This window comes from Sarcophilus harrisii, chromosome 4 (assembly GCF_902635505.1).
Source record: "Sarcophilus harrisii chromosome 4, mSarHar1.11, whole genome shotgun sequence".
In the NCBI taxonomy this organism is placed as follows: Eukaryota; Metazoa; Chordata; class Mammalia; order Dasyuromorphia; family Dasyuridae; genus Sarcophilus; species Sarcophilus harrisii.
In genome coordinates, this window is record NC_045429.1 from 307,124,556 (window position 1) to 307,140,334 (window position 15,779).

The 15,779-nt window shown below is 38.7% G+C and overlaps 1 protein-coding gene across 1 annotated transcript in view; it reads left to right on the plus strand.

Annotated features, from left to right (window-relative positions):
• Positions 1–13,622: 13,622 nt before the first annotated feature.
• Positions 13,623–15,779, plus strand: part of BAHCC1 (BAH domain and coiled-coil containing 1) — a 171,630-nt gene continuing 169,473 nt past the window's right edge. Inside the window, exon 1 of the mRNA XM_031965625.1 lies at positions 13,623–14,705. The gene's annotated coding sequence lies outside the window, so the exon portion shown is untranslated. The remainder of the gene's footprint in view (positions 14,706–15,779) is intronic.

Here is a 15,779-nt window from a genome sequence, read left to right on the forward strand (position 1 = left end):
GCTTCCATGTCAATTTTCTTTCTTTGTGTAAACATTCAAGACCTGCCTCATGACCATCCCTTACACACCAATTACTGTTCTCATTTTCTTTCTTAGCCATAAACCATAACAAAGAAGGTATAGGTGATGATTCAGGCTTCTAAAAGGCTGCCTCTGTGATCATGGCTTCTCATTCCAACTCTCCCTTTGTTTCCTAATCCTTTGTCTTTATCCACACTGTGTCTCCCAGTTACAAGAAAGGATAGCCTTTCTTGTTCTCCCAGGTTATCATCTGTGTGCTGCTCTCATTTTTCTCCTTGAATAGTCTTGTGCCTAGATCTGACCACTTCAAGTGTACACCGTTCTCTATTCTTAAAAGTTCTCTGTTTTTATCCTGTTATTGAAAATGACTTACCAAATTTGAACCCTGGGTTATACTATCCAACTTCCCCAGTCCCATTTGTGTGCTTCTGAACAGCACAAGGACCCTTGTATCTCTTACATGAAAGCTGCCCCTGGATTTCAGGCCCATAATATGGATGTAAGTCAGTTAAGCCTCCCTGATCTCTCCCCAAATGCCTGCCAGATATAAAGGTTGTTGCTGTTTGTCCTTCGTTCTTGAAGAGGACCATGACATCAGGGAGGCGATACCATGAAGTGCAAAAAAATTGAATTTTAGATGAGAGAAAGCTGTGCAAAGTCACCTGCCTCAGTTTCTCCTCCAGAGCCAACTGGGTGCATTGACCAGATACAGATTAGGATGACTGGAGATAGTCCTGGATGCAATGGGAGACCTTGCCTTTTTAAACTAAAATCTTCAACAAGTCTCAGTTTGTATAAACTCAGTTTGTATAAAATTTATAAATTGTATAAATATTTGTTTAAACAACAACCTCTGTGAGTAAAAGAAAAAAATTCCCAAACTAGAATTGGTCAATTGGAAATCCTCTTTCTTTACTTCCTTCCCTCCTTCCCTTTCCTCCCTCTGTTCTCTTACCTACAGATGCTCTTTTTTATTTATTTATTTTTTAAATAACTTTTTATTGACAGAATCCATGCCAGGGTAATTTTTTACAACATTATCCCTTGCACTTACTTCTGTTCCAATTTTTCCCCTCCTTCCCTCCACCCCCTCCCCCAGATGGCAAGCAGTCCTATACATGTTAAATAGGTTACATAGATCTTAGATACAATATATGTGTGCAAACCTAACAGTTCTTTTGTTGCTCAGGGAGAATTGGATTCAGAAGGTATAAATAACTCGGGAAGAAAAACAAAAATGCAAGCAGTTTACATTCATTTCCCAGTGTTCTTTCTTTGGGTGTAGCTGCTTCTGTCCATCCTTGATCAATTGAAACTGAGCTAGATCTTCTCTTTGTCAAAGAAATCCACTTCCATCAGAATACATCCTCATACAGTATCGTTGTTGAGGTATATAATGATCTCCTGGTTCTGCTCATTTCACTCAGCATCAGTTCATGTAAGTCTTGCCAATCCTCTCTGTATTCATCCTACTCTACAGATGCTCTTAAAAGCATTTTTCTTTTATTTTGTACCTCTACCGTCCCCTAAGATATCTTGGATTTACTGACTAGATTTCTTTCTGAAACCAATCTGATTCTTATTGACCAGACATAGAGACAATGGAGAACTCTAGAGCATAAAGACTTTCTGGGATAGACTTGTTCATGGCTACATAGAAAAACTCCAGGTTTCTGGAATTAATTGTATTAAAAATAATATTTGCAGGTGGTTATGTGTCAATAAGATGGAGAAAAGTATAAAAGAGAACCACTATGGGATTCTATGCTTGACCCATTGTGCAGCAAAGAATGAAGTAGGGTGTTGCTGCCTCCCTGCCCCTAAAAGCGGGGAAAAATCTGTGATGAGCACAAGACCAGAGTTAGGTGAGGGAAGCAGATGGTAAGTGACCCCGGAAGAGAGGCAAGGTACTGATTGGACAGCTGGATAAAGTGGAGACTATCCCAAACCCTACAACTGATCAGAACAAGCAAAGAGCAACTGGTGAGACTAAAAGTGAAGTCCAGTTCAAAGCTCCTTTTCCTTCTGTTTTTCCTAGAGTGTAGTTCTGGGACAATTTTCAAGGGAAAGTTTGAATTTCAATCAGTACCATCTCAGACTGACTGAAAGAGTTGGGGGGTGGGGTGGGGTGAACATTCAATCCCAACTGCAAATTTGCCATATATTGTGCTATTAAGTTAAACAGTCATTAATATTGATTTGACTAATCTTTTGAGTTTGAGGATTGAGTTTGAGAGAAGGACTAGTCTATGAAAAAATGAGGGTTCAATTCAATTAAACAGGTTGAAAATTTTTTTGCATTTTGGTTATTTCTGTATAACTCCAGAGTATATCAGCTAGACTACCTTTGAATTCAGACAGAGGATAATAAGCCTATGGTAGGATGGTGACAGAATTGTTCTTGAGTTCATATTTTGGCATAGTTTCTAGTCTAGAATCAGATGACAATCTGTAACCACATCCAACCTTGATACATCATGGAGGTTCATCCAGTATCTGATGTCTTGATTTCCAATGTGCACCAAAACCTTAAATCCCCCCTGGGTGCCTCATATATCTTTGAGGTTCATCTAAGTCTGATTTCTTTTTAAGCTATCTTACTTGTCCTAGTGTGGGCTATTTGGATCTCCATTTAGTATACTCTGTGTATTTTGGGAGTCCACCAGAAAAGTTTTGGGTTCCTGATAGGCTGAGATTATCTCAAATAGCTTAATTTGGAATTTGAGAGCATGGATCAAGATCCAGATTCTGATATTTACCACCTGTGTGCCTTTGGCTACATTATTTTTATCTTTGGCCCTCAGTTTCTTTATTTGAAAAAAGAGGGGGGTTGTGAGATACTTCTAAATTTCCTTCTAGCTCTAAAAGTAGCTCTGTGAAACAGAGATTCAATAAAGAAGTATATTAATGAATTAACAAAAGTAGTAGTAACTATATATCAATGAAGACAGTTTCATAACTCTTTGGGCATAGTTCCAAATTGCTCTCCAGAATGGCTGGATCAGTTCACAACTCCACCAATAATATATTAGTGTCACAATTTTCCCACATCCTTTCCAACATTGATTACTGCTAGGTGCCTTCCAGCTTTATGTGTATGCTCCTGTGATGAAGGTGCTAGATACCATTATTGGAGCCAGGGATATAAAAATAATAAATAACATAGTCTCTATTTTCAAGGAGTTCATTGTCTAATAAAATGAAGGAAGTATTTGTTTTCAGAAGAAATATTTTCTCCTTATTCTCGTTTAAACCAATAATTTGCTGATAAAATCTTTAAGAATTAAACTTTAATTTAAAGTTGAAATTTGTTTCAAATTCCACATTACTAGGCACTAAAATAATGAAATTTTATAGTAACTTAGAGCTTTATTTTCTATCTATTAGTCAGAACCTCTGGGTTCCTTTCCTACTCATAAACACAAAGATGAGTGATTTACTTGGAACATACAATCTTTCAGCTTTCTTACCTATTCTCATATATGAAGAAGACAAGAAGTGACTTTCTACAAGGTAAGCAGAAAATGACTCATGGATTCCAGTGGAACATAAACCAAGTTGACATATTCAAGCCAAACTCTGGTTCTAAGATCAAGTTTAACTGGCAATGGGATGTATAACTAACTAAAAAACCATATTTCTATATGAAATAAACCATATTTCCCCTATCCATGAACTTGGGTGGGGAAAATAATTACAACTTTATTTTCATTAAATTTTGTCTTTGCATTTTCTTTTTTAGTAATGTTATATATTTACATATTACACTATTAATAACATTTCATTTTTTATAATTACATGTAAGGACAATTTTTAACTTTTTAAAAATTTTGAGTTCCAATTTTTTTCCTTTCTTAAGATGATAAACAATTTGACATAAGTTTTTTATGTGTAATCACATAAAACATATTTCCATGTTGGTCATGTTGTGGAAGAAGAAACAGGCCAGAAGAAAAGGACCATAAAAAAATAAAGAAAATCAAAATAGTATGTTTTGAGCTAAATTCAGATTCCATCAATTCTTTCTCTGGATATGAATAGCATTTTTCATCATGAGGCCATTGGAATCATCTTAGATCATTGTATTGCTGAGAAGAGTTAAGTCATTTACAGTTGAATAATATTGCTGATACTGCATCCAGTAAATTTTAACTGAAACTTTAAGAGTTTAAGAATGTAGGCAATCAAATTTATTCTGATAAGGTTTCCTTCAGCTTCATCAGATTGCTAAAAGGGACTCATTATCTACAAAAAAAAAAAAAAAAAAAAAAAAAAAAAGATTACAAATCTCTGACTTATAGATTCTTTGAACTTTTTTTAATAAGTGTTTTTAATTTTCAAAATATTTGCATAGTCTTCAACATTTACCCTTGCAAAACCTTGTGTTCCACTTTTTTTCTTCCTCCCTTATCTCATCTCCTCCCCAGATGACAAGTAATCCAATATGTATTAAACATATGCAATTCTCCTATGCCTATTTCTATAATTATTATACTGCACACAAAAAAAACCAGATCAAAAAGGAAAAAAATTAGAAAGCAAACAAAAAAGAAATGACAACAAAAAAGATGTAAATACTATGTTGTGATCTGCATTCAGTCCTCACAGTCCTTATTCTGGATGCAGATGGCTCTCTCCAACACAAATCTATTGAAACTGGTTTGAATCATCTCATTGTTGAAAAGAGCCACATCCATCAGAATTGATTATTGAGTAATCTTGTTGTTGCTGTGTTTTCTTGGTCTACTCATTGTCTTTGAATATTTCTAAGTCAAAGAGAACCAACTGCATATTCTTCTGAGATTGGTTAAAGGGACCCCTCCCAAAAGGTGATTTTCTTGCCTTAGAGTCAAACTTTTATATATATAATTTTAAAATGTGGTATGTGCATATATATATGTATTCAACAAACCAATTCACCATTTATTAGTAGATTATTCATACCCATTCCCTATAAAGCTTATTTCTGAGAATAAGAACAATCATATCTCTTAGATTGTAAATCCCTTACAAGACAGGTCAGAGTTCTACCTTGTTTTGTATCTTTAATCCATAACACAGGCATTTAATAATTTACTTTAAAAATTAAATATTCATTAGATTCTGTACTGAGAATCCTTTCTTGAATTCAATTCTTAGAAAATATTTTGATAATTGTATTTTAATATAGATTTCCTTTGAAATTCTGTGCGTGCATGTAATTTTATACATTTAAAAACAATATTTTGAGAAAGGATCTGTAGGTTTCATCAAACTGCCCAAGAGGTCTATGACACAAAGGTTAAGAACCCAGGTTTATAAAAAATATATGTATGTGCACATGAATACCTGTGTATATGTAGGTCTGCATCTGATGCAGGATTGAGGTAAGGAGAAAAGAAACATTTATATACATATCCATGAGCACTGACAATTGACAGGCGCATTCTCTGTAGAATCTCTAGATTCTATTCTGGAATCTATAGTACTGCAGTTTCAAATATATTGTTTAGAGGAAGTTAGATGGCACAGTAGAGTTCCAGCTCTGGAGTCAGGAGGACTGGAATTCAAATGTGGCTTCAGACACTTAATATTTACTAGTTGTGTGACTCTGGGAAAGTCATTTAACCCCAATGTCTCAAACTTTACGCACATACGCACACACGTATATATACATACACATACACACATATATGTATCCATGTACATACACATACATACATATATAGAGTTTACAGGAAACTTTGGCAAAAACAAACAAGCCTGCCCCACCCACTATTGCCCTTCTCCTAAAGTACAGTAATTGACTTTGATAACTCTTTCCTTGTCTGGCCCAGCATGAGAGGAACCATGTTGCCTTTCCATAGTTGATAGTCCACTTAAGCTTCTGAACTTTGTACTTGGGGTTTTATTAATAATACAAATCACCAAACCAAAGAGAGAAAGGCGAGCAGGAAAGGAAGGCCACAGGACTTCTGTCTGCTTGGGGAAGGGGGAGGAGACACAGAAATCTAAGAATGGGGAAATAGGAGTAGGATAGAAAGTGGGATAGTTGGGGTGAAAAAGGAGGAAAAGGAGACCTTTCTCCAGTCTTGCCATTCAATGCACATCCTCACTCTACTGATTCCATTGGGTCCCCTTTAGCCTGCTTATCCTTCAAGGCTCCTAAGTATGTGTACAGAGGATTCCAAATGAATAGAAACAATTTAGCCTTCCCATTTTACTTCCCATCCTACCACACCCTGACTCCCCCAACTCCATTTTACACAATCCTCAGCTTATTTTTTTCTTTCTACTCACCTCTTAATTCATACCCATTCCTTAAGAAGCTTATTTTCAAGAATAAAAGACAGTTATATCTGTTAGATTATTAAATCCCTTCTGAGCCCAGTCAGAATCTGTCCTTATTTTGTACCTCTGGTCCATAACACAGTTTCATTCTCATAGTAGGCACTTAATGTTTATTTTAAAAATAAACATAAAAAACACTAGAATTCTTCACTCAGATTCTGGAAGGAATCCAATGGTCAGCATGGCTTCTGAGACAGTAGTTTATTTAACCTGTGGGTTTATATATGTATACATATTATATTATATATATACATATGTATACATTATATTATATATATACATTATATGTATACATATTATATTATATTACATTACACATTATATTATATATTACATATTTTATATATTCTGATAGCTATATTTCAATATAGCTTTTTTTAGACTTTTTTTTTAGCGCATTTTTAGTCCTATCTTATTTTATGCATTTAAGGAATCCAGCAGACTTCACCAGAGTACCAAAGGGATCCATGATATAAAAAGTTTAAGAACCCCTATTCTAAGATCTAAAGAAGACCTCAAGTTAACTCCTCATCTTGCCTGGCATTTAATAAGTGAGGAGAGAGTTAGTAAAGCTAACTAGAAAGATGATCCTGGAGCAAATCCCAATGTTGTCTGACTTTCTTGCTCCACAAAGCTTACCAATTGTGAGCCGGGCCATTGCAGGCCATCTTGACTTTTGCCTTACCAATGGATTTTTGATGACTTTGGAGGAGAAAATGAAGCTGATGCCCTTGGGCAACTCTGTCTCATTTAAATCTAATTCACTCTCAAGTCAAGACATCACTCCAGTGATGTCATTGGTCCTGTTCAAGAAGGATGGATGAACAACAATAACTGATTGTCAAATTAGATAAAACAACCTCTGGGATCCAAAGAAATCAGGTCTAAGGTATCTCTGAAGTTTACTTCTATTGATCCCCAAAAGAATCCATAATCTCATTTCAATTGAAATAGGTAACTCCAAGTAATTCGGGTAAGTCACCAAAGTCCTAGACCATGGGACAAAATTCCCAGGGCTGAGTGCCCATTCATGTTCCTCAAACCCAATTGCCTCCACTTCCCCATTTCCTCTCTTTTCACAATGAGTGTCTGCCAGAAAATTGTATAAAATCAGATTATGGACAGTCTATAGACAAACGCTAAAGTGCTCCCTGGAGGTGAGTTTGAGCATGCAGTTATTTAATGCCCCAGGTTTTCTGGGATTGTCCTAATTTTAGAAAGATTTTTCATATAAACAAATTAAGATCAATTAACCACAGATCATGATTATAGGCAATGGTCTGAAAATATGTTCAGTTATTGCCTTTTCTTTACATAGATGTCCAGTGATGGAATCTAGAATTCGAGGGTCAAGCTGCTGTCTAGCTCTTTTTGAGCACTGCTCATTCAGAATGAGTCCTGAGGAAGTTGTGGCCAGTGGACAACTGTTGTTAGCTAAATCATCTCATGAAACAAACTATAGACCTGGGGATTGAGACAAAGGTGGAATGAAAAGGAAAAGGAACCTAAAATTTAATGCTATGAAGAACATTTAAAGTCTAAGTAGCCTAGTTCTTATTTTATAAATGAGGAAATTGAGATTTAGAGAAATTGATTTGTCTATATTCACACAAGTATGGGTATATTCCCAAAGGTGGTACAATGGAAACAGCACCAGCTCTGCAGTCAGGAGAACCTGAGTTCAAATGTGGCTTATTTGCTACTTATTTACTAGCTATGTGATCCTAGGCAAGTCATTTGACCCCAATTGTCTTCCCCTCCCCACCATAAAAATAAATAAATTCTCACAGGTAGGAAGTAACAAAGCTGGGATTCAGATTCAGAGCTCCAAATCCACGGTCTTTTCAAGGAGTTTACAACCTAAAAAGAACATTGCAAATCTTCCTAATATTTAATACATTAGGAAATATGAAAACTGCTCTCTTCCTATATAGGAATATATACCAAAACTTCTTAAATTATAGGTGGAAACCCCACAGGAAGTCACTTAACTGAATATGGGAGTCATGAAATTGTAATTTATTATCAGTAAATATTTAATTTATATGTCTATTTTATATACCTATATAGCGGGGGTTGAATAAAAATTTCTTGGCTAAAAAATGGGTCACTAGTGAGAAGAGTTTAAGAAACCCTGCTATATACTATGCTCATCTTCTTGAATTCAAATCAAGCCTCAAAGTCTTGCTAAGCTATGTGATCCTGGAAAAGTTATCTATAAAATGAGCTAGAGAAGGAAATGACAAACCACTATCTTTACCAATAGAACCCCAAATAGAGCCATTAAGAGTCAAATGTGACTCAACAACACCTTTTGAGTCACCCATTTTGTTTAGATAAATAGCCTGATCGAATCAGGAATTCTCACTTTTCTTCCTTCTTGTAGCCCTAATACCTTCCATCCCCATTTCAGTGGTCTCCTCCTTCCTTCTTGTTACCATTTTTAAAAAAATTTTTCATAGCTTTTTATTTACAAGTTATATGCATGGGTAATTTTACAGCATAGACAATTGCCAAACCTTTTGTTCCAATTTTTCCCCTCTTTCCCCCCACTCCCTTTCCTAGATGGCAGGATGACCAATACATGTTAAATATATTAAAGTATAAATTAAATACAAAATAAGTATACATGATCAAACCGTTATTTTGCTGTACAAAAAGTATCGGACTCTGAAATATTGTACGATTAGCCTGTGAAGGAAATCCAAAATGCAGGTGGGCAAAAATATAGGGATTGGGAATTCGATGTGATGGTTCTTAGTTATCTCCCAGAGTTCTTTCCTTGGGTGTAGCTGGTTCAGTTCATTACTGCTCCATTGGACTTGTTACCATTTCTTACCAACATGTGAAAGGGGGATTAGATTTGGAATCAGAAATGAATTTAAACTACATCTTTGTCACTTACTACCTTGTTGTTACTTAGGCAAGTCACTTAAACCTAGTGATCCACTGGGTAGAGCACTAGACTTTTGAGTCGGGAATAGCTGAGTTCAAATCCAGTCTCAAACTCTAGCTATCTGACTTTGGGCAGGTCAGTTAAGCATAATAATACCCATTTCCCAGAGTTGCTATAAGAATCAAATGAGTTTATTGTTGTTATTATTATTGTATTTTTTTTAAAGTGCTATGTAAATTTTAGCTGTTCTAATTACATGTCTTCTAAGGTCCTTACCAATATAAAAATGATGAACTTCTTTCCTGAAGTTTCCTTTGTTTTCAACACAGTATGGGAGTTGGTTGCTTAAATGAGGAATGTGAAGTTTTTTATAAATACCATAGCTAGAGGTAGGAAAATTATCTGGTGAGTGATAGCATTGTATCTGTAACTAGAAGACTTTGGTTCTCTACTACCTCTGCTATCTACTCATTACACAGCTCTAAAGGTCTCAGTTTCCTTATCTGTAAAATGAGAATGGTGGGCCAAATTATTCTCCAAGATCTCTTCCTCATAGAGGTATAACTAGCTAGAACTGTACCCTAGATGAAGAAAAACCTTTGGGAGTTAGTTGTCTGGTCTGGAAAAGCCTTTGTATTTTTTTTTTTTTTGCATTTTCAAATTAATCGTAACAATAAAGGCAAAAATGCAAAGCCAAATGAAGAACTCATTTTTCTCCACCTCTGGATTTTAGGCCTGGCTTACTATGAAATGTTTTAACATAACCTAGACACAAAGTAGACTCCATCTTTCTTCTATGAGGTATGTAATCTCAGAGGACCACATGATGAGACATGAGATGATGGTCACCCAGGGTAAGAAGTCCAAAAGGTAAAGTGTTTTGTCCAAGGTTACATAGGTAATAATTAGTAGAATTAGGGTGAGAACTCCAGACCTCTACCTCCCAATCCATTCCTTTTCTTAATTCAACATGCTACCTTTCATCTAGTCTCACATCCCACTCAATTCAGTAATCCCATCTAAAATATCCAAGACTGGTAATCATCCTGTCTTTGATGGAACATTGTCACTGACATAGCATGACTATTTCAAGAAATCTGTTGCTTTTTTATATCTTTAATTGTTACTTTTCCCTTATAGCTTGCAGAAGTCTGTCTCCATATATAGATCCTGTTTATTGGTCCTTGTTCTAGCTTCCATGTGGGATAAATCTAATCTGTCTTTTGGGAAACACTTCTTCAAATATTTGAAGAGAGCTATTATGTCCCCTTCTCCTTACTTTCAAATCTTCTCATTTCTCTCCATTTTTCCTTCATCAGCATTCAATGATCTCTTAATTGCCAAATCCAATGGCCTTCCCCCACCCCAATCCTCATCCTTCTTGACCTGTGACCTTTGACAGTATTGATCACCCTTTTCTCTAGGTTTTTATGAAACTAAACTAGTTCTTTTCCAGCCTTATCTGATCCCTATTTCTCATTCTCTTTTGATGGCTTTCATTCAAATTGTATCCAATAACTGTGAACGTCCCATAGAGCTCTATCCTGGGCTCAGAAAAAGATATTGATTCTATTATTTCTAGCTTGATGATTCTCAAGTCTACTTTTTCAACCTTAGTCTTTCTCTTAACCTCCATCTTTCCCATTCAATTGCCTACTGAACATTTGAAATTTGATGTTCTGTATTCATCTTAAATTTAACATATCCAAAACTAAACTCATCCTTTCTCTCTCCTATCACCAATCCTTCCAAACTTTGCTATTACTTTTCAGATCACCATCATTCTCTCAAACTTGAAATCTATGTACTGTTCTTGATACCTCATTCTCTCACTCTCTTTCCTCACCTACATCCACTTTGTTGCCAAGCCCTGTCAAATATACATGTTCAGAAAAGACTTTGATAAAACTGTAATATCTCATATACAACCCATTTTCTCTATTGACACTGCCAATCACCCTGACACAGGCTTTCACTTCTTCCTTCATGAACTTTTGGTTGGGTACCTGGCCTAGTCTCTCCCTACTCCAGTCCACCCTCAAATTGATCTTCTTAAAGTATAAATCTGACCATATTACCCCAATTTATTTAAGCAACTCCATTGGCTCCCTATTACTCCCAGGATATAATTCCCTGTTTGGCCTTCTGAGCCCTTTAGAGCCAGATCTTCTACCACTTTTTTCTGGGTTTCTTATACTTCACTTATCTCTACATATTCTATAATCAATCTAGTGACCTTGAATTTGTACTAATCTCCAGACACAATGGCACTTTCATTGGCTATCTCTCTTGTTTGGAATTCTCTCACTCTTCATATCTGCCTCCTGACTTCCCTTGTTTCCTTCAAGTCCTAGTTAAAAGTTTAACTTTTGTAAGAAGACTTTTCTGTTCCACTGCCCTTCCCCTTAATGCTCAATGCTTCTGTAATCCCTCTTAATTCTTAATCCCCCTTCCCTCTGTTCATTATATCCGATTTATTTTGTATATATGTGTGTGTATATTCTTTATTTTCATAATGTCTTCCCATTAGACTGTGAGCTTGTTGAGGGCAGGAACTGTCTTTTGCTATTTTTTTTTTTTGATATTTCTAACATTTATCTCAGTATGTGGCATATAATGTATTTAATAAATGTTTATTTACCTTCCTCAGGAAGAACTCTAATTTGTTGATCTGTTCAATGAACAGATTAGGGGTACAACATGTTTGGCCAGCACTCTGTATTTCTAGAAGCTTTTTTCATGTCACATTAATGTTTCATTGAGTTTATGATCACCTAAAAAAAAAACCCAGTTTTAAAAAAATGAAAATTGTAGTTAAGCCAGACCTCCTTTCACCCTGTACTAGTGCAATTGATTTTTTTAAGGCTAAATCCAGGACCTTACATTTATTCCTTTTAAATTTCATAGTGTTTCAGCCTGCCAAGATATTTCTGAATATTGATTCTGTCATTCAAAGTATTAGCTCTTCCTCTCAGTTTTGTGTAAACTACCAATTTAAAAATAGTATTTTTATACATGTTCATAAAAGACTTTGATAAAACTGTTGAACAAAACAGCAGTATAGAATAAAAGAAAAAGCAAGAGACCAGGAGATAGAACATCTCAGCTGTAGTCCTGGAGTCTTCATTTATAAGAGTCTGTTTCTTCATCTGTAAAATCAGATAAAATCTTTGTGAAAATCAAATGAAATAACATTTCAAAAAGTATGCTGTATAACTGAAGCCAAAGACAGATTTTGATGACATTCTACTAAGAATATGGGCAAAGTGGTCCAATCATCCAAGATTTCCTCATTTATTATTCAAACCACATTTTGCCTTTTATCCACAGATTTCTTAAGAGATTTTGTCAAACTCTCTTAAAGCCAGTATTTGTGTCTAGTATTTTCCTTAATTTACCCATTTTGGTAATCCTATCAAGAAAGGAAATGAGGTTAGTTTGATATGATTTGATATTAGTGAACCCATGCTAGCTCCCAAGTGATTACCTCTTTTGAAGTTGACAAAAAGAAAAAAAAAATCTAATGATATATTCTAGTGGAAATATAGTTTTTATAAGTTTCAGAATTTATCTTTTTCCTTTTTTGAAATCTGGGTACTAACCCCCAATTCAGACTCAAAGTACACCTTTGAAACCATCAAATAAGCAAAGGAAAGGTTTTGTGACTTTCCATTGTCCTTGCTTGCTCAGATTGTCCACATGGGACGGACTCGGGCCTGGATACTGACAGGCCTGGCTGCAGGGGCTGCAGGACTTCGCCAGATTGAAGGTGGGCCCCGGGCCTGCGGGGGAAGAGACTGGATGGGGATCCGAAGAAGGGGAGAGGAAATTGTGCAAGCTCAGTGAGCTCGCGCGCGCGCGCGCGTGTGTGTGTGTGTGTGTTTGCACGCGCGCGCGCTGGTCGGCATCCCGCCCCGGTGCAGGACCGCTGGGTCCTGCATCCCTTCCCGGGCTCAGCGGTCTCCCAGCAGGGACCTTTCTGGCTGCGAGGACAAAAGACTACCGGAGGGAGGAGGGGGGAGAAGATAACAGAAGGAGGCAGTCTGCGAGGGCCACAGCGGCGCGGCGCCTTTAAGAAAGTAAGGCGGCGAACTCCAAGCTCCGCGGGCTCTCTTTCCCTGGGCCCGGGCCAGGAACCGCCGGGTGCAAAACGGGAAAGCGCCGTATAGGGATGCGCTGCCAGGCGAAGGTAAAGCAAGGCGGGTCGCGGGGCAGTAAAGCGCTGCTGCCGTTTGGCAAGCACTTCCAAGAGTGTCTCGTGTGGTCATTTTCTTTCTCTGTTGCTAAACTGGATTTTGGGGGCAGGGCGGAGGGGACTCTGTGGGGCGTTCTGCAGCCTCTGGCTCTCCACCCGGGCCCGATATGCGGAGTTCTCTGCAGAACCGAGTTTCCGCCAGGTACTCGGAGTTTCTTGGGGGGCCCTGCCCTCCCACCCCATTCTCAAGTTTCTAGCCCCGGAGATCGGGCTAGGGGCTACTCGCTTCAGGAGAGCCGCAGAAAAGGGGGCTGGGGAGAAAGGCGGGCCATTCCCGGGGGCTGGGATCGTGGAAGGTGGGGGGAGAGAGTTAGCGAGATGCAATGGCCGCAGTTGAGCGCGACACAGATAGCCGTTGTCTCTTTCTTCCCGGCCACATCTCTCCCCTCGCCCCCCACGGGATTTTTCTGCGGGGTAGAGTGCCCTTCCCTACTTGTACCCTCACATCCCACCACGTTTCCCTCGGAGTGGGCAGCGCAAAAAGGGAGCTGCGATTCCTCTGGAAAATATACGGAGAGATCATATGACGGCCACTCGGGGGCTAAAGCCAGGCGCACCCCTCCCCCGCTTTGCCCTGCCCCGCACCTCCCTTAAAAGAAAAATGAATTAAGAAGGAATAACCTTGTGCCGCGAACTCAGCGATGTCTCTCTTCCTTCCCGGTTCCCCTCCCCCCAACTAACCCCCCACCAGAAAACGCAAGAAGAAATGGCGTAGAGGTGGAAAAGAGATTAGATTTCGCTTCTCTCTCATCAATTTTCTGTTTAATGTCACCGGGCCCCATTGTGGGAGAGGGAAGCACGTCACCCATGCCATAAATTTGTGGTTATGGAGCGCCTGGCCGCCTCCCCGCTCTAATGGAATGGGATTTACTCAGCACTAGCAGGTAGGGAACGCAGGAGCCGCGGCCTCGGGAGGACAGAAATAAAAATAAAATAAAATCTCACATCTCGATTTAAAAAAAAAAAAAAAAGTTATCTTTTCAACCCTCCGAATTCCCGGCTCGAGAGGAGATTCAGAGCAACTCCCACTTGACTTGGGGGAGGGGGTGGATCCTCCTTTCAGGACAAGTCTTCGAGGTGTTTCGTGCTGTGCAACAGCCCCCCCCTCCCCCCCGCCCCGACCCCGGATTCGGGTCCGGAGAGGCCATCTCCCCCGGGAGATTCCGCCAGGACCTTGATCCTCTGAGTGGACCGCCAATCCCGGTAGGTGGCTTTGATTTGGATTGGGGCGGCTTGGCATTTCTTCTTTCGTTCTCTGCCGCGTGGCCTCTCCTGCGATGTAGGGGGTTTTCCTTCTGGAGATGGGGAGGGGAGGTCCCCCCCCCCCTTCGAGCTTTCTACCCTCTCCACTACCATCGATGTTTGTCCTTTCCAAGCCCTTCTTTCCCGAAGAAATACGCGCGGCCTCGGTTTTCCCCTACCGCTCGGAAGATTGAAGCTGCCTGGAACGTGGTAGAGTCCCGGAGCAGGGTTTCAGGCTCAGCTTTAAGCATCTCCACCCGATTCTGTGTCCCCAGCCGCGGAGCTGCTACTCCCCAACGGGTTCCATGCAGGCAGAGATGGCTCGCTCATCCGGAACCTCCCTTTAACTTTTCTCAAACCCTTTTCCCTAGATCGGATCTTTTTCAGAAAAAAATAGAAAAAAAAAAAAAAAAAAGCAAACCCTCCATCTTCTCTCCTCCCCCCCCCCACTTTCCTGCGCTTCTGCACCCCACCCTCCGATCTTGCTTCTGAAATATTTTTTACAGCCCAGCCCAGGGACTCTAGCCATCCGTCAGGGTTAGATGGTTTTATTCTGTTTTTTTTTTTTTTTTAACTAAACATGTTTGTTCTCATATACACCATGGGATTTATATATACATACACATATATAATAACTGCCTCAGTTGTGCCTGCGGTTATTTTTTATTTGTCTGGGGTTTTGTCCTAACTCAAAAATCTTTTGCATGTGCTATAAAAGCTATTAAAATATATAAAAGAATGGACAATACATACACATATATACATATATATTCAGCTGCTGCATCCCAAGGGATGGGGAAGTCCTCCAGATTTGCGCCTGGGCGTCAGGAAGGCTTTGGGAATTCGTTCCTTGATCTGGTAAAGATTTTCCATCTTTGCATTTCGCACATTTTAAATCACAATAACAATAAAGACAAAAATGCAGAGTGGATAGGCATAGGGAGCTAATTTCTCCTCTGCAGCCTGCCTCTTGGTTAGGGCCTAGGATTTAAAGAAAGCTTTAAAATAATCTAGACTGGAGGTTGGATGCATTTT